Here is a 19,041-nt window from a genome sequence, read left to right on the forward strand (position 1 = left end):
CCAGCTTGGCAGGTTCGATCCTGGCTCAGTCCGGTCGTATATGAAGGTGCTCAAATACGTCAGCCTCGTGTCAGTACATTTACTGGTACGTAAAAGAACTCCCGTGGGACTAAATTCCGGCAGCCCGGCGTCTCCCAAAACCGTAAGAGTAGTTAGTGGTACGTAAAACCAATATTATTATTATTATTATTATTATTATTATTATTATTATTATTATTATTATTATTATTATTACCGTATTGCCTCAGCTATTCTGTTGCAGATATTTCTGTCAGATGCCATTTAGGCTACCTGCGTGTCTGTTTCGACGTTCCGCTTTACTCTACCAGATGGCAGAGGAACCGGAATTCCGTTGGGCGATCTGTGGCTGAGCTTTTAATTATTTTTGTCGGGTAAAGGCTAAATGTGTCACTAGAAATCTTTTACAGTGTACGACATGTTTTTTCACCCCTCCTGAAATCCGAGTATCTCTGCCAGGTTTGAACCCGTGATCTTGAGATCCGGATGCGGACACACTACCTTTGATCCACGGAGGGAGCTAAGACAAAAACTATTTTGTAACAGTAGACCATAGTGAACCGAATATCTTTTTCTTTTTTTTCTTTTGGGTAGGGAGTGTACACGAGAAAACTAACTCTATGAATGTGTCACTCTGAAGTTGTTTTAATCTCATATGGCGGAGAACGCGTAATATGGCAACATGGGCTACGTAGTATGAAACAGGTTTCATTGATGAGCATGCAGCATACGGTAGTGTTAAAAATAGCTTGCTGAGAATGATTGTAATGTGTTTAGAGAAGACGGTCTTGAAAACAAAGCTGATCTTCACGCAAGTGTAGACGGATGAGGTGTATTCAGGAACGTTGCAAGCTTCCATTGCAGTAAAATTAATCAGTGAGGCGCTGCAGAGCTATTCATAAAAGGTAGCCTTACACCACGTGCTCTCCAGATGTTGTACCACTTTAACGAGTTACGGCCCATTGCGAAACGTACAGTGCAGTACTTAACACGTATTTAACACATGTTACTTCGGACCCATTGTAGGGTTATATACACACTGTACCTAAATTCCCGGTACACACTTTTAAGGCTTTTGTGTGGAAAAAGTAGTCAACATTTTGAATTGGAACCTGTGACGGGAAAAGTACAAGAAAAAAAGTATTTGGGCTGTATTACAGTTAACTGAGAAATATTTTACTCAATTACAAATTACTTTTTCAATAAGTAATCATTTAAATTACAATTACTTCAGGGAACTGCAGTATTTTCACGTAGCTTTCAACTTCCATTCGGGAGATAGCGGGTTCGAACCCCCACGGTCGGCAGCCCTGAGATGGTTTTCCGTGGTTTTTTCCATTTCCACACCAGGCAAATGCTAGTGTTGTACCTTAATTAAGGCCGCAGTTGTTTCCTTCCCACTCCTAACTTTTTCCTGTGCCTTCGTCACCGTAATACCTATCTGTGCCGGTATGACGTAAGGCAAATTGTACAAAAATAAATAAAAAAATAAAAATAAAAATCTCAGGGCTTAAGGAAATGGCTGATTATTATTATTATTATTATTATTATTATTATTATTATTATTATTATTATTATTATTATTATTATTATTATTATTTTGCGCATGGGTCTGGCATGATACAAAAGTTTGCAAGGAAAAATAAATTATTTCGTTTTGTATGTGTGTTTTTTTTTTGTTTAGTATAGAGACATTAAATGAATGTTAATCACTAAGTGACGTGATGCCTTGGAACCTTCGAAATTATATTTTATCATCTTTGTGTCAATTTTCATGAGAACAGTTGACAAACGACATAGATATCAACAATAGTCCGCAGCACAGAGAGCACATCTTGTGACGACGACCAGTGCTATTTCCTTCGTCAATTGTCCTGATGAAGATGGACATAGGTCAATCGAAACGTCGATGCCTGCTTTGCATATTTTGTATAATAATATTCCACACGATTCAGGCCACGAAGAACATGAGTAGTATAATTTGTGTTCGGCTCCTTGGCTGAAATGTTCAGCATGTTGCCTTCGGTTCAGAGGATCCCGGTTTCGATTTCCTGTCGGGTGGGGCATTCTTGGCCACTCCTCGCTAAATCTTCTGACTTGAGGACTGGGAGTTTTGTCCGTATACACACCACACTATTAACCACCACAGAAACAAGCACAACTGAATACATCCCTCGACAAAGGGTTGAATTCAGGAAGAGCATCCGGACATAAATAATAATAATAATAATAATAATAATAATAATAATAATAATAATAATAATAATAATAATAATGCCTCAGGCATTTAGACTGCAGCACGTCATATTTATATTCCGTTTTACTTTTCAGATGGTGACGAAACCAGAATACTTTGACCGATATATGGCAGAGTTTTAATTAATATTGACGTTAAAACACAAATAACGTCACCACAAAGAAAGCATCTCCATTAAGAGGCAAGTCCACTTGTGCGACACAGTTTACACTATCAGGCTGTGGAAAAAGCGGTGAAAGAAGAAGAAGATGAGATGATGGTTTATTGGGTTCATTATATTCTTTACAAAGTTCCAAGTGTTACGCTTTTCGTTTTTTGGTTGAGAGAGAGAGAGAGAGAGAGAGAGAGAGAGAGAGAGAGTGTGTGTGTGTGTGTGTGTGTGTGTGTGACATCTGTGCCCAGTATGTCATGAACAAAGTTCGTGATGATGGACAAGAGGCATCTCAGTCGGTGGATACATTATAAATAACTGACTGATGTACTTATCATTGACGGTTTAGTTTTTGTACATTTGCAGCAGGGATGCCACAGGACTAGGTCAGTGGCAGCATAAGCGAAAGTGAGTGCACGTCAGCTAACCACAGTCATTCACTATTAATGTAATCACTTTTAGAAGCTTTGGACATTTTAACTTGGCTTATAGTGCCGGGAATATCCGAGGACATGTTCGATTCAGGAAGATATTAAGAGACCTGGAATTTGAGAAGTGGTGCGATCTCTCTCACAAAGGTAAAGGAGTTATCCTCTTTAAAGAACATCCAGCTTCCAATAAATGGGTCATTCACCACGAAAGTTTATCGCACAGCGAATGAAGAGTCGCCCTGAAGATCACGGGGAATGTTACAGCTGGGGGCAAAACATGACGGTCTCAGTTCCTAGAAGCGAGCTGGAAGCCAGTAGTCAATCACACCCTGCACCCTGCTGAATTAACGAGTTCTAAGTGATCCTTGTTTGTTTTGGAGAGGCTGCCAAACCACTGTCTTCCTCATTATCTGTAGTATTTACCCTTTCTTCGTATAGCCGATTTGGCAACTCTGGCTGCAGTAGAGGTAGTAAATCCTATAAGTCGCTAATAGACACCGAGCTGGCGCTGAAAAGTAGTGGTGTGAGGCGAGGTCGTCATGATTTGTCTCCAACTATAGCAACAGTTCGTGCTGTGCCCGGTAGGTCTATGGACAGTAACCGTTGTAGGCGATGCCTCAACGAGATTGAAACACTTGCACAAATGCACACATCCTTGGTTCCTGCCAGCACGCTAGGCATCATCCAGATAAGAACTACCATCGCTCAGGCCCTCAGAAGAACCGGATTCACCGTCCATGAAGAGATCCATGGTTTGGCAGAGAATGGAACCACGCGAAGAATCGACGTAACTGCTTACAAAGACAACAATGTAGGATATATAATCAATCCAACCGCCCGCTTCGAATCCTCCGCGAGTCAACCTGACGATGTTGATCGATATACGAGCCCACAGTTCCTTCTTACAAGGAAGAATACAAGCTAAAAAAGATCGAAGTCATGGGTTTGCTAATTTGGAGTAGGGGCACGATACCTAGACAATTTGTTGAGTTTTCCAAGGCATTCCACCTGCCAAAATCCTTGAGTTTTGATATTGGACTTTCTGCCTTAAGATCATCAATACGTACTGTATTTTAAGAAACCACCTTCGGTGATTTGCTTTAACATTCAATAGACTTTATTTTTTTTTCTGTTACACAATATCAGTTGGTATTAAGTATACTTTGTTTTTAGGCAACCTCTAAACTGAGGAAGTGTTACTATCTAATAAATATACATGTTAATTCCCCATGGGCGACCTGCGCGTCTGCATGCGAGATGATGATGATGATGATGATCATGCAGGGACAGGGTGAAACGCGGTATCGGCATTTAGTTCTTTCCTGTCGAATAACACCAAGGGGTGTTCTCAAAGCTTAACATCTCCATCCGGAGACATCAGTTTTTTTTTTCCTATTGGCTTTACGTCGCACCGACACAGTTATGTCTTATGGCTACGATGTGACAGGAAAGGGCTAGGAATGGGAAGGAAGCGGCCGTGGCCTTAATTAAGGTACAGCCCCACCATTTGCCTGGTGTGAAAATGGGAAACAACGGAAAACCATCTTCAGGGCTGCCGACAGTGGGGCTCGAACCCACTATCTCCCGAATACTGGACACTGGCCGCACTTAAGCGACTGCAGCTATCGAGCTCGGTCAGTTGGTTTTTGAACAGTAGAGGTGGACCAAGATATGAATATGACAATCAGATTACACAAGATGTAGGATGCAGCAGTTATGTAGAAATGAAAAGTTTAGCATACGATAGGGTGGCATGGAGAGCTGCATCAAACCAGTCTATGGTCTGATGACTCGACCACCACCACCACCACCACCACCACCACCACACGCAGGGGATACCGTCGATGTATTCTACCACTCCCACCCACAGGCAATAGAAGAAAAAGAGAACGGGTAGCTTGGGCCATACTATTATTATTATTATTATTATTATTATTATTATTATTATTATTATTATTATTATCATCATCATCATCATCATTCATCGTTAGGGCCACTAAGAACCGCGAGATCTCAACTGTTTGTCTTCTTGCGGGCCCACCAGGTTTTCATCCTTTCGGAGTGTGCCTTTCTTCCATGCATCAGAATAGACATGCTTCTTCATGGTGAACCTGTCTAAGTTTGTGTCTCGGTGGTGCTCGGAGTTGAATGTCTGTTTCTCAGATTCCAGACTTTAGAAGATTCCTATCGATCTCCACCAACCAAGGAGGAATCGTTTTGAGACTTCTGAAGTAGGATAACAAACGTTTACAGCTGGCAATCTGAAGAGGTGAGCGTAATAATAAATTATTATTATTATTATTATTATTATTATTATCATTATTATTATTTGTACTGGACTTTATCTGAATCTGATGTGGGGAAACCACGCAACACAGTACTGTACTATTCTTTAGGATAGCCGAGAGTGAAATTTGAACCTACTTTACTTATAAGTTGTTAGGTGAGGTTGGGTGCAGAGCGGGATATAGAACCCTTAGCTATGTCGGCAGACAATATGATATAGATTTTAATTTCATGAAAAGCGTACCGCCTCAGTGTAACAGGAGAGCGCTACTCCAGTTACCATCGACGTAATACGATATTGCACGTAGATTTTTATCATGGATGATGGCAAATCCTGTCTGGATTTAAGCGGACAAATCGCATGGTCCTGCTCGCGTGCAATACGTAACCAACCACCAGTTTACGACATCCGCAGGAGATATCCCAACTTTCACCTCCACACCTTTAACAACATATTGTATCTTCATGTAAATTATTGTTATTAGTATCTATGTGTATGGAAATTTTTAGGAGAATGTCAATGAAGCTGTTGCCGACGTTTAGTATGCATGGGGATACTGTTCATCTGAAGAGCCTGTCGTCTGCAAACTAAGGTACAGTTATCAGAAATTGACTTCAACGTAATAATGAAAATCCACAGTCTGTTTACAGTCATCAGACCGCGTGAGGAATGGCATGAATGAAGCCCCATCTAGAACCGGCAGCAGAAGCCTGTCGCACTCCTCTGGGGCACTGATTTAATTACTGACAGATAATAATAATAATAATAATAATAATAATAATAATAATAATAATAATAATAATAATTTCGTGTGGCTATTACTAGCCGAGTGCAGCCCTTGTAAGGCAGACATCCCGATGAGGGTGGGCGGCATCTGCCATGTGTAGGTATCTGCGTGTTATTGTGGTGGAGGATAGTGTTATGTGTCGTGTGTGAGTTGCAGGAATGTTGGGGACAGCACAAACACCCAGCCCCCGGGCCATTGGAATGAACCAATGAAGGTTAAAATCCCCGACCCGGCCGGGAATCGAACCCGGGACCCTCTGAACCGAAGGCCAGTACGCTGACCATTCAGCCAACGAGTCGGACTACTCACAGATGAAATGAAATTATATTGGAGAGTGTTGCTGGAATGAAAGATGACAGGGAAAGCCGGAATACCCGAAGAAAAACCTGTCCCACCTCCACTTTGTCCAGTACAAATCTCACATGGAGTGACCGGGATTTGAACCACGGAAACCAGCGATGAGAGGGCGGCGCGTTGCCACCTGAGTCATGGAGGCACCACTTCAACGTAATAATAATAATAATAATAATAATAATAATAATAATAATAATAATAATAATAATAATAATGAAAATCCACAGCCTGTTTCCAGTCATTCGACCGGGTCAGGAATGGAATGAATGAAGCCCCTATATCTAGCGGCGAGGATATGAATTCTGCCGGCTGCCGAAGCCTGTCGCACTCCTCTGGGGCAATGATTAATGAATGACAGACGAAATGAAATGATAGTGGAGAGTGTTGCTGGAATGAAAGATGAGAGGGAAAACCGGAGTACCCGGTGAAAAACCTCTCCCGCTTCCGTTTTGTCCAGCACAAATCTCACATGGAGTGACCGGGATTTGAACCACGGAACCCAGCGGTGAGAGGCCGGCGCGCTGTCACCTGAGCCACGGAGGCTCATAATAATAATAATAATAATAATAATAATAATAATAATAATAATGGGGGGAAAGGAACAATAAAGAACTTGATTTGAAAATTCAAAGGCTTTCAGACAGTACCAGAAAAATGAGGATTACATTTTATGGCGATTTGGTTCGATAAATCCAGAAAGGCTAACGAAAAGAATATTTGATCACTTCAATAAGAAATTCCAAAACATAAATCCGATGGTTCATCGAAGTTAAAACAGACTGAGCTGTGTATCACGAGATATTAGGCAGAACCATTTCTACTGCATACTGTTGCCGTTAGGCAACAAATAACTTTTCACCTGTATAAATGGATAAATATTGTAGACAGCACAACGTGTTATCGCCGCAAACCGAGCGCTCCTCTAACTTCTTCGCTGAATTTATGAACACAAATTACAGTGGGTGGAGGCAGTAAATGAACAAATGAAGAAGTGGCAATAACCTTTAATAATCACAACAGACCATACATTAACAGTAATCCATTTAGTTCTATTACTTCCTCATGCCTGCGCTCTTGCATGGCAACATCGCCTCCTCCTTCTACCCTCTCCTCTACTCCCACCTTCATTCCACCTCAACTAGCGCTGTTATGCGAGCTCCCATTCTGACTATGATGTCACGACAGAACACCGGCGCTTTGTGAATGAGCAGTGGAAGGAAAGGGAGGCCATGGATAAAGACCAATATTCGCCACGACAAAAGATCGTGTACCGAATTTGCGAGCAACGTGTGTTAAGGGGGCTGTTCGTTGCTAGGCAACGTACTACCATGGAGGGGGGAAGGAGAAGGAAAGAAATACCGGAGAGGGGATGAGAAGACTAAAAAAAAAAAGGAACGAAGAGCTAAGAAACAAAACGCTGATAACTCTGACGGAGCAGCGAGCGAATAACGGCGCGATAATCGAGCTTTGTTTATAAAATAAAACTATCGAGCGTGAGAGTGGTAAGAAAAAAAAAATGGGGGGCCTAATAAACCAACGTTTCTAAATAACACGTCATGAGAGAGGAATGACTACGTAATCTATATACAAAAACCACGTGACCGTGTAACCCATAAGCAACAAACAAGCGAGCAAGCAGTGCAGTTTCAGCTGCAGTTGTGGCAGTACGTGTTCCACATCCAGCAGTTATCTCATTTGTTTTATAGTTCCAAAGAACTTGGAAGGAGAGAAATGTTGAGAGTCAGTGTTTTTGTAACGTCTCACTGCACGGGTCCCATGTGGTGTTATTCCCCTCCTTCCGTTTCAATCGTCAACTATAAACACGGAGAAACAATCGTGTGAGTTAGTTTCACGGCATGCAGGTTCTTCTTATCGAAGTCCCGTGCCGTGCCGGCGCGTGTTGCATGTGAAAGCATTCATGTAGCTGTCTGTGTGAAAGCAGTTTCATATTACTATATATCGCTCTGTGGTGTAAGCGTGATGTGTATCTAGGGAAATATACCACCAACATTCCATCCGGAGAAAGTGATTGTGGGCTATTTCTTTCACAAAAGACGTGTGATACTCGAAACGACTATCGGAAATTATTTTTTTGTTTTCAAGAATGATGTACGTTGCAACTGAACAATATCAACACACATCTCCAAGGTATTTATACAAAATGTTTCTGTATTCTTGCATCATTTTCATAATACTGTGTTCTTCCTCCCCCCCCCCCCCCCCCCCTTACATTTAAGCTAACTATTGCTCCTTCTAGAATACTGTCAACCGAAAAAAAAAAACCCAACCTGCTGCAGCTATTTTCAACAAACGTTAAATTATTTCCGTAAAAATCATTTCAAAAACATCTTCCGTTCTAACAATGTTCCAGTTATGCAATGCTTCCATTGACAAAGTCCACTGACGAGTTAATATGGATCGTTTAGTCGCTGACCTAAGAAATTAAATAAAAATCACTTCACGGACAAATGGAGATATGCAATCTATTTTTTAACTACTGCAATTCAAAAGTGCTATAGTTCAGAGAAAAAATTGGGGCAAATATTTTTTTTACCAAGAAGAATTAGGGATTAGAATAATTTATCAAGAGAAATGTTCGATAAAAGTTATTTGAAATCATTTAAGAAAAGTCTAGATAGACACGTGATAGGAAATGTCACCTCGGCGACAGCCCCTACATTCAGAACAATGGTGATAGACTAATTCGAACTGTTGTAAAAGTGAGAACTAGGTGGACTTCTTTGCAATCTTGTATGTTCTCATAACGGGGTAAAGGCCGAATGAGGTGTAATATAGTTGTAAGTTCCAGAATTAGAAGCAAAGTCTTATCATACCGGCAGGCGTTTGTTCATTTTCCGCACGATATTTCACGTCTGAATGAACACGTATCTATATACAGATGCAATCAGCTCTTTTCCCTATCGATTTAGTGGACTAAACGAATGATTTGAAACATGCCTAAGATGGGATTGAAATTTTCAGTTCGGGAGGAAAATATTGAAATACCTACCACTTTGTCAGGATAGCAGTGAAAGACGCACAGGCCGGGGATCAAACTGTCTGTGACTTCCCAATATAAAAATAGTGGGTATCTTAGCGCTCGTGGTTATGAATTTACCTCTGATAGTTTTCTCGGTTCCCCAGGAGCAGAACTGCATACAGTAAAAAAAAAAGTTATGGAGGAAAGTAGAAAACAACATATAATAAGTGAACCTTAACATCTAATGGAAGTCATCTCAAAAATTGAGGATTTCACAGTACTAACTAAAACATATTAATTCAAATTAGAGTAATTTAAGAATTTTCTGTAGAATGATAAAGGTATAGAAAGTACTTGAACCTCAACACAATACACGTGATGCTGCCCCTATCGAACATATAATAAAAGAGGAACACACATGCTTGACATTGAAACTAACTGTGAAAAAAAAAATGTCGACTGTAGGTAGATTCGCGAGAGATAGGTTTGATTCCCGTACCTACGCCCATTTTCCCCCTCAAACTTAGTCCTAATAAATAACAAATGCATATTAGTACAAGCAGAACCAATTAATAATAATAATAATAATAATAATAATAATAATAATAATAATAATAATAATAATAATAATCGTATAGCCTCTGCAGTCTTGAACAGGCATTCTGATTTAACGCCACTTATGCTGCCTGCATGTCAATTTCGTCAAGCTGGTTTTCTCTACCAGACGACAGAGAAACAAGAACTATGTTGGGCGATCTGTGATCGAATGTTTAGCTTATTACCAGTAATGAATTCCTTTTGTCATTCATTTTGCATAAACTAGAATACTGTTAGTACGACACACAAGATTTTTAAAAAAAACGTCACAAGAGATTTCACCGACATCATACGATATGGAGTACTGATACTACAATAAATCAGGTTAAATGACGACCACACAACATGAGAGACAACAGTAAGTAATGTTTTGATGACAAAATGGACAGTACTTGGAGTGTTGTAGAATGATGAATAAGTCTCCTTAGATCAATGCTAGACTTGGGATTTTATAGGGAGTTATTAGCGACAGATTTTTTGGAAGCTTCGATCTTTGCTCTTTGCCAACTTTTAGCGCCTGTTTTTCCGGACGACATGTGGTAAGTTGGTAATTCTGGAGTTTATATCGATTGTTTGGCGATAGTTTCGATTTTTCCCCCCCATGACGACAGGCTATATGTTGGCCATTCTGACAGTGAAGTTGATTTCTCTATGTTGTGTAGCATCATCGTTGCCAACTCTATGGATTTAGCCGTAGATTTATATAATTTTGTTAAGCATCTACGGATACACGGATTTGACAACTAAATCTAGGAGTACATTATATATTTACACATTTTATGGGAGATTAAGAATGCTCTGTTGACATGTTAATGTAGTATCTTTTAAGCATAATCTACATATAATATACCAGCCAACCGTAACATTATTAATATTCTTACGGTTAGAGATTTAATTAAGAGATCACCAATAGGGTGCGACGACGGCACCTGTCTACTACCGGTAGGGCTGATGCAGAATCAGACTGCATTATTACATCAATTTGTAGACTGATTGAGAGTTCACATAAAGTTTCCAAACTTGATTAACATAATGTTAGATACTGATGACAGCAATGTCAATGCCGTCTCGTCCAAATTACTATCGGTGTTTTTATTCTTAGATACAAGTTAGTACTGGCTCGTCACCAGTACGTAACATAGTGATAACATTCTTACATTTTCTGTTTCTCTCTCTCTTACATCTAAAAGTAGGGCAAGTTTTTTGCGATAAATTTAACACAATCTACGATTTTTTATACCGGATCTACGGAATTATTAGAAATCCTCCATGGCGAAATGGTTAGCGTGCTGGCCTTTGGTTGCAGGGGTCCCGCGTTCGATTCCCGGCAGGGTCGGGAATTTTAATCATAACTGGTTAATTCCGCTGGCACATGGGTGGGGAGTATGTGTCGTCTTCATCATCATGGTGCCGGCAGAGTCTAAATCTTTTGACAAACTTGAAAGATGTGTCAATGGGAGGGAAATTTTGGTGGGAAGTCGATTATAACATACAGTATAGATGATGATGCTTGTTTAAAGGGGCCTGACATCTAGGTCATCGGCCACTAATGGCACGAAATGTAAGGATAATTAAAAATCCATAATCCTCCACTGACCAGAATTCAAAACGTGAGGACAAAGAATGAATGGATGGATATGAAGTTAAAACAATCAGTGGATCCGACCCGCAATGCCCCACATTTCCAGAAACTAGCGTTAAACAATCGCATTACTGACCAAGGGACTACTTATAGGTACAATACTGAATCAATGATGCTGGTAGTCTAAAGGGGTCCAAAATCCAGGTCATCGGCCCCTCATAATGGTACTTATCGCCAGGAAAGTATAACCATAGTATTTGTCATGTTGCGGTACTAATAAAAAATAGCGTAGACTCGCGGTATTCCACGCATTATGGTACTAAGTTTACTCAGAGATAATGTAATGCGCACATGTAACATGGATCTGTGGTATTTCTCACATTGCGGCGCCATTTACAGGGAACGCAAAGAAGTGTACTAGAATAACCACAGGGACTCGTACTATCCCGTGGTGTTCCTCACATAGTGGGTACTAATCACAGGCAAGGCCAAACCCTGGTGTCACTCATATAGTGGTCCTAATCACAGGTACTATAAAAGCCAAAACCACACTTTGTCGCAACTAATCACAAACCTATTGTGTACCTAACATAGTGGTACTACGCGCAAGTAAAAGCGACCCATGGTGTTCCCCACGCAGTGGTACTAATTACAAGTAGTATCATGGTTCTAATTTGATCATCTCTTAGTCGCCACTTACGACAGGCAGGGGATACCGTGGGTTATTCTTCATCTGCGTCCCTCGCCCACAGTGGGTTGTGTACCTGCATTTTTTTTCTATTTGCTTTACGTCGCACCGACACAGATATGTCTTACGGCGACGATGGGATAGGAAAGGCCTAGGAATTGGAAGGAAGCGGCCGTGGCTTTAATTAAGGTACAGCCCCAGCATTTGCCTGGTGTGAAAATGGGAAACCACGGAAAACCATCTTCAGGGCTGCCGACAGTGGGGCTCGAACCCACGATCTCCCGATTACTGGATACTGGCCGCACTTAAGCGACTGCAGCTATCGAGCTCGGTACTACCTGCATTTTGCTAAGGTTGTCAACGCTTTTTATATAGCCTATTGCACTGTGATTTGAACGTGAGAATAGAGGAATATGGCCCCCTTTTTTTTCTAGTGGCTTTTATGTCGCACCGACACAGATAGGTCTTATGGCGAGGATGGGATAGGAAAGGCCTATGAGTTGGAAGGAAGCAGCCATGGCCTTCATTACGGTACAGCCACAGCAATTTGCCTGGTGTAAAAATGGGAAACCACGGAAAACCATCTCCAGGGCTGCCGACAGTGGGATTCGAACCCACTATCTCCCGGATGCAAGCTCACAGCCGCGCGCTTCTAACCGCACGGCCAACTCGCCCGGTCCCAAAAATGTTTAAAAAACGTATTTATCCATTTATCTTTATTCATTAAAAATGAGGAGGAGGGACTGGAGTTAAAAAAACAAACTCTAAAAATAGTGGGGTTCATTCTCTGCCTTAACTTACAATATATACAATTACTACGGGAATTTCACAGTGTATGTCACCTAAGGATGTTCAGTATTCTCCCTAGGACCTCTGTAATGGGCGCACCGCGCTGCCGCTCCTACAGACTGCCTGACTAATATAATAGTTACGTGCTAGTTACTCAATATTAATACATATGTGAGTTCTGTTTATTAAAATCATAAATCTTCATTATTGTCAGCATAATTGCATCAATGACATTGGAGTTTAAATGTTTGGCTTGAATATCACGTAGTGTGTGCGCGTGCGGTGTCTGGATTAGCGTGGAATCGCATGCAAGCACTCTTTTCCGCGGGTCGTCACAAACCCGTATGGCACCCCACACAACCGAGTGATAAGCCCCGGTGTTACACGATTATGCACGAACAGTAGAACACTAGAAGTTCAAAATACTCTTATGTCTTGTTCGTGATAATAACACTAAAATAGTTCAATTTTGCGGTTAATGTTTACAGTCTGATATTACTGTTAATGCCCTGAGGGAAATAAATTGAAATGTTATCATATTCATTTTTACCCCGCCCGGCTACTCATTCCTGCCACCCGACTGACGAAAATTTCTGGGGAGAACACAGTTGTTAATGCTCGAATGCACAGCAATTGTGATAATGCTTGCAACCACACCCAGCCGTAAACCGTAAAGTCAGAAGCTGAAAAGGAATATGCATAGACGTGTTTCTTCTCGAATGGGTATTAGTGCAGTGTATACAATTCCATTCTGTATGTTTACAGTCCAGGTAGGAAATGTAGGACACTAAACCACAATAACACCGACCAAATGAGACAGTTCCTACACATAAACATTCACGGGAAAAGCCAGCAAAAACTTATCTGCGGTCATAAAATGAATCAATAGCAACGAAGGAGCGTGTTGGTTCTGTTAACATCGCCGCTAGCTTCGCATCAATGAAGTCCCCATTCGAATCATGACCTAGATAACTGATCGTTACTAAACAGAAAGCCACGCCCCAGTGGTTCAAATTCTCACAAATGTTGGTAAAATCTGCGAAGAGGCTTAAAGTTAACGAAACTAATAGCCTTCAAAGCTATAAATAAAGACAAAAAACTGCAAGGTTGTTTTGAGTCAAGAACGAGTAAGGGATGAAATGTTCCAGAAGCAATTTTGTTAAACATGTAGGCTTATATCAGAAAAAAATTGTCAGGCTGAGTGGCTCAGACCTAGGTAGAGCGCTGACCTTCTGACTCCAAGTTGGTTCGATCCGGGTTCAGTCCAGTGTTATTTAAAGGCGCTCAAATACGCCAGCCTCGTGTCGGTAAATTTACCGACACGTGAAATAACCCCTCCAGAACAAAATTTCGATACCTCGGCGTCTGCAAAAACCGCTAAGATAGCGAGATGTAAAACCATTTTTCCCCATGGCGCAACAGCCCCAAAGGGCCTTAGCCTACCAAGCGACCGCTGCTCAGCCGGGAGGCCTGCAGATTACGAGGTGTCGTGTGGTCAGCATGACGAATCCTCTCGGCCGTTATTCTTGGCTTTCTAGATCGGGACGTAAACCATTATTATTATTATTATTATTATTATTATTATTATTATTATTATTATTATTATTATTATTATTATTGCTATTTGCTTTACGTCGCACCGACACAGATATGTCTTATGGCGACGATGGGACGGGAAAGGCCTAGGAAGTGGAAGGAAGCGGCCGTGGCCTTAATTAAGATACAGCCCCGGCATTTGCCTGGTGTGAAAATGGGAAACCATCTTCAGGGCTGCCGACAGTGGAGCTCGAACCCACGATCTCCCGATTATTGGATACTGGCCGCACTTAAGCGACTGCAGCTATCGAGCTCGGTTTATTATTATTATTATTATTATTATTATTATATTTATTTTTTCATACAAAATTGACCTAAATTCAATGAAACCTTCTTACATTTTATAATCAGGTAAGGGAAAGCATACGTGTCATATATTTAAATCCTTTTTGATGGTGGTGATATTGATTACTGATTTAAGGGAAAATTCAGCCATATCAGTTTTCAACTTGAATCCGTAGAGAAAGAGGTCCACTTGTTCGAAGAATGAAGGCATCGACAAACGATAGGGTGTTCACATCAGATGTTCTCTAGGCGTCGAAAACTTAATATTTAGAGGTCGGAAGAGAACAAGAGTTGATGAAGGGAAAGCGAATTGGAAGGATGAAAGTGAACCTGGCACAAGTACAGGATCTCTCATATACACCCAGACCGAACACACGGTGTTTGCACTCTGCGCTACGGCAACTGCAATATGAGAGGTGCGCGCTCATAGTTCTTGACCTTGCAAGCAGCCTGCACGCGTTCCACCTGGCAAGCATCAGTCGCCAGTCTGAGTCTCAGCTGTTAACATGGTGAGGCAGTTATCATTGCAACGCCGTAGTTTTGTATGTAAAAGTTCTGTTTTCATCTTAATGGTCGTGTGAACAGTCATCTCTCTCTCTCTACTGGTGCGCAGATAATCGTAATGGCGTTCATGAAGGCCCTAATTATGATAGGAAGATCGGTGTTTCGTGTGCTGTTAGTGCAAGACGAATAACTGGGCAGAAAAGTACCAAGGTGACATTTTGACGCCGTTCTTCCACCAGTTAACGGAACAAGAAAAATCGCGCCGGAGGTTTCAACAAGATTCAGCCCCCGCTCATACAGTAGAAGATTCCCTTCTTACAACCTCGGAAGTGTTTGCAGACAGAGTGATCAATGCTGGTCTGTTTCCCCCTCGTTCTCCAGATCTAACAGCGTGTGATTTTTACTTGTGGGGTAAACTGAAAGAAAAACCAGTTAGACATGCAAATAAAAGCAGGAAAGAAAATATGACTTTTCATAAACATCAAAGTCGTATTCATTAACATGCCGACAATTTGTATCATAAAAGAGCACATATCACCTTTATGAAGTGTTGTGAAGAACAAACTAATTCTCCCTCGGGTTGCCGGAAGCATGCATCCAGCCATGACCTAACCCCTCCTTTTAATGGCTTGCATAGTTTGAGATAATCACAGCTCTGCACAATGGGCGCGACTGAAATGCACTGTCAGTTATGACGAAATTGATTTTTTCTTTTATTTTTCCTCTCTTGATGCTTCCTGCCATGTGCCGTCTGTTGCACTAAGAAGTCTATTCACAATGATAAACACAGCTGTTCCTGATAGCGTATGATTATAATTTTATGGCCGACCGAAAGGTTACTTATCTCCATTTTGTACCCACATGTCCACAAATGCTGCTACTTGAAATAATAATAATAATAATAATAATAATAATAATAATAATAATAATAATAATAATAATAATAATAATAATAATCGGCTCCTTGGTTAAATGTAAGCTGGCTTCTCATTTTCACACCAGGCAAATGCTGGGGCCATATCTTTAAGCCACGGTCGCTTCCTTCGCCAGTTCTTTCTATCTCATCACTGAAGTGTCGGTGCGACGTAAACCAAATTATAAATGGCGAAAGTTTTCTTCTCGATGGAACCTTGTGAATAGGGTTGATATAAATCATGATTTTAAAAAAATCCACAGTTCTGGCCCTTCAGGCAAGCAACTCAATGTTGAAAACACCCTACGGATAAGAGCTACGAATTTTAGGTAAATAAAATATGAGAATAAATTATTTATTCCTAAACATTACACTCCTTTTTATAATTGTCGTTATCCGGTCGATTAGATTTGCCTTTTTCTAACACTACGAGAGCTAATGTGAGTCAATGCAGAGTTTCACTTAAGCCCTTATAACTACATTCGGTGTGGACATTTTCCAAAATACAGTATCATAAAACGCCAGATGGTACTGAACCAAGGAAAACATTACAGAAAAAAATACGTAAATAAGTTAATTTGGCTAGGATTTGAATAAAACAAAACGAGTAAAGAAACGATTTTAGGCAGCTTTTGCGGAACTGCATTTGGGCCGGAAGCGATTTTCGTATTTTTTTTTCGTTCGATATAAGAGCTATCCAAAACTCACAATTTGAAACCTTCCCGAGCCCTTTAGCCCTCAACATTGGGCACAATTGAGGAAATTGCTTAATTTTACATTTTTCGTAGTACGGGGAAATGTTTATGTTGTCTAGGAAATATTTCAACATAAAAAACAAATAAAAAATAGGATTGTGAACATTTACATAGAATATAAATACATTATGAAATTAAACTACATTTTTATTCAATTACGGTGAATTCATACTTACATTTTGTGTATAAAAACCAATAGGCCTATTATTTATTTAATTTAGACCACGTAATTTTATAGACATGTTAATAAGAAATGGAGATAGTCTTTAGTTCCTTGTAAAAGTAAAAGCTAGTTGCTTTACGTAGCATCGACACAGATAGGTCTTACGGCGACGATGGGATAGGAAAGGTCTACAGTGGAATGGAAGCGGCCGTGGCCTTAATTAAGGTACAGCCCCAGCATTAGCCTGGTTAAAATGGGAAACTACGGAAAACCATTTTCAGGGCTGCCGACAGTGGGGTTCGAACCCACTATCTCCCGGATGCAAGCTCACAGCTGCTCGCCCCTAATCGCACGGCCAACTCGCCCGGTCCCTTGTAAAAGAACAATAGTTTTAAAACTTAAAACTCTTGTTTTTCTTCCCAACACATGGCTCATTCCGAGAATATTCGTGTTTATTGTTGAGAATACTATACTGTATTTATTTATTTATTTATTTATTTAATTATTTATTAAGCATATGGCTTTTAGTGGCGGGAGTGTCCCAGGGCATGTTCGGCTCGCCTGGTACAGGTCTTTCTATCTGATGCCCATGAGCGCCCTGCGCGATGGGTGCGAGATGATGATGATGATGTAGTGACAGGGTGAAACCTGGTGTCAGCATATAGCTACTCCTGTCTGTCTCATCCTTGGTTCTGACAAGATGAAAGGAATTTGAGGTATGCTAGAAAATTTACACACACACACACACAAAAATGTATCTTTTGATTGATTTACTTGTGAGGAAAACTGAAGGGCTATTTGAAACGAAAGTCGGCAACTGTGGTCACGAAAATTCCCAGTCACATCGCAGGGTTGGGGTCTCTCACGTTGTCTGTGTGCTATTCAAAGGAATGCATATGGCTGTCATCCTGTAGGACTTGACTCAGTGAGGGCTGTAGATCCCACGTGTTGATACTTACAGCAAGCGTATTTGTTAACTGTATACTAATGGAAGCTTTACCACTCTCAACTAAAGATTGTAAGTAGCCGAATCTTTAACGTGGCTGGCTGAGTCATCTCGTATAATGCGGTCAGCCTTATCTCGTAGACTATTACCTCATCACAAAGAAGACAAAAAAAAATGACATGGTAAACAAACCCAGTTAACTGTGTTTAGCTGTTGCTTTGAAAGCTACGTCAGAAGTATTGATTGCCAAGAATCACTGAACAATGATGATCGTTTTAAGAGCCTTACATTTCCTATAGAAGCCATGAACTAAGTTCAGACTTAATCAGAAGTGTACAGAATTCAAACTGCAGTCACACAGTAATTGAATGTGAACTTGTGTTGTTATCTATAGTGAGCCAATGGTGATTATAGTTTTCAGGGGAAATCATTTTCTGTAGCCAAACTTAAGACTGGCTGGCAGCAGCTTGCCCAGGCTTCTCGCTCGGTCAGTCATCTGCAAGCTTTCTCATGACTGTGCACATGCAGCACCCGGTATCTTTCATGAGCTGACCGACAAACCTCATCCTTGCTTTTTGGCTCCCAGCTGTCTGTCTATCCATTTCAGTAAGTTTACCTTTCGAAATAATCAGCCGCGCTTTCATTTCCACTTGCGATGCTAATTTGCCTTCACGCGATTACGGGAGAGTTTCCACCATATCGAATAACATACACTAAACTGAATGCAGCTAAGGATTTCATGGCTGTTGTCTCGGTAAAAGAACTGACCTTCGCAAACAATAGAGACGGGGGATCCTTGAACATGCCGAACGTCGAGAGCTACAAACCCCGAGAAATGTCCTATTATCGTTTCGAGATCTTTATACAGGTATACAAAACTGTCATCCATTACGTTGTGATTAAGGGGATCAGAAAAATTAACATAGAAACCAACCCTAAAACTCACAATTTTCATCTA

The 19,041-nt window shown here is 40.8% G+C and overlaps 2 protein-coding genes across 2 annotated transcripts in view; one reads left to right on the plus strand and one right to left on the minus strand.

Moving 5' to 3' along the window:
• Positions 1 to 19,041, minus strand: part of hiw (highwire) — an 815,007-nt gene that overhangs the window by 543,978 nt on the left and 251,988 nt on the right. The gene's annotated exons all lie outside the window — the stretch shown is intronic.
• The window catches only part of LOC136884266 (uncharacterized), a 64,886-nt gene continuing 53,320 nt past the window's right edge, over positions 7,476 to 19,041 (plus strand). The window contains exon 1 of the mRNA XM_067156334.2: positions 7,476 to 8,433. The gene's annotated coding sequence lies outside the window, so the exon portion shown is untranslated. The remainder of the gene's footprint in view (positions 8,434 to 19,041) is intronic.

This window comes from Anabrus simplex, chromosome 12, assembly GCF_040414725.1.
Source record: "Anabrus simplex isolate iqAnaSimp1 chromosome 12, ASM4041472v1, whole genome shotgun sequence".
NCBI classification, from domain to species: Eukaryota; Metazoa; Arthropoda; class Insecta; order Orthoptera; family Tettigoniidae; genus Anabrus; species Anabrus simplex.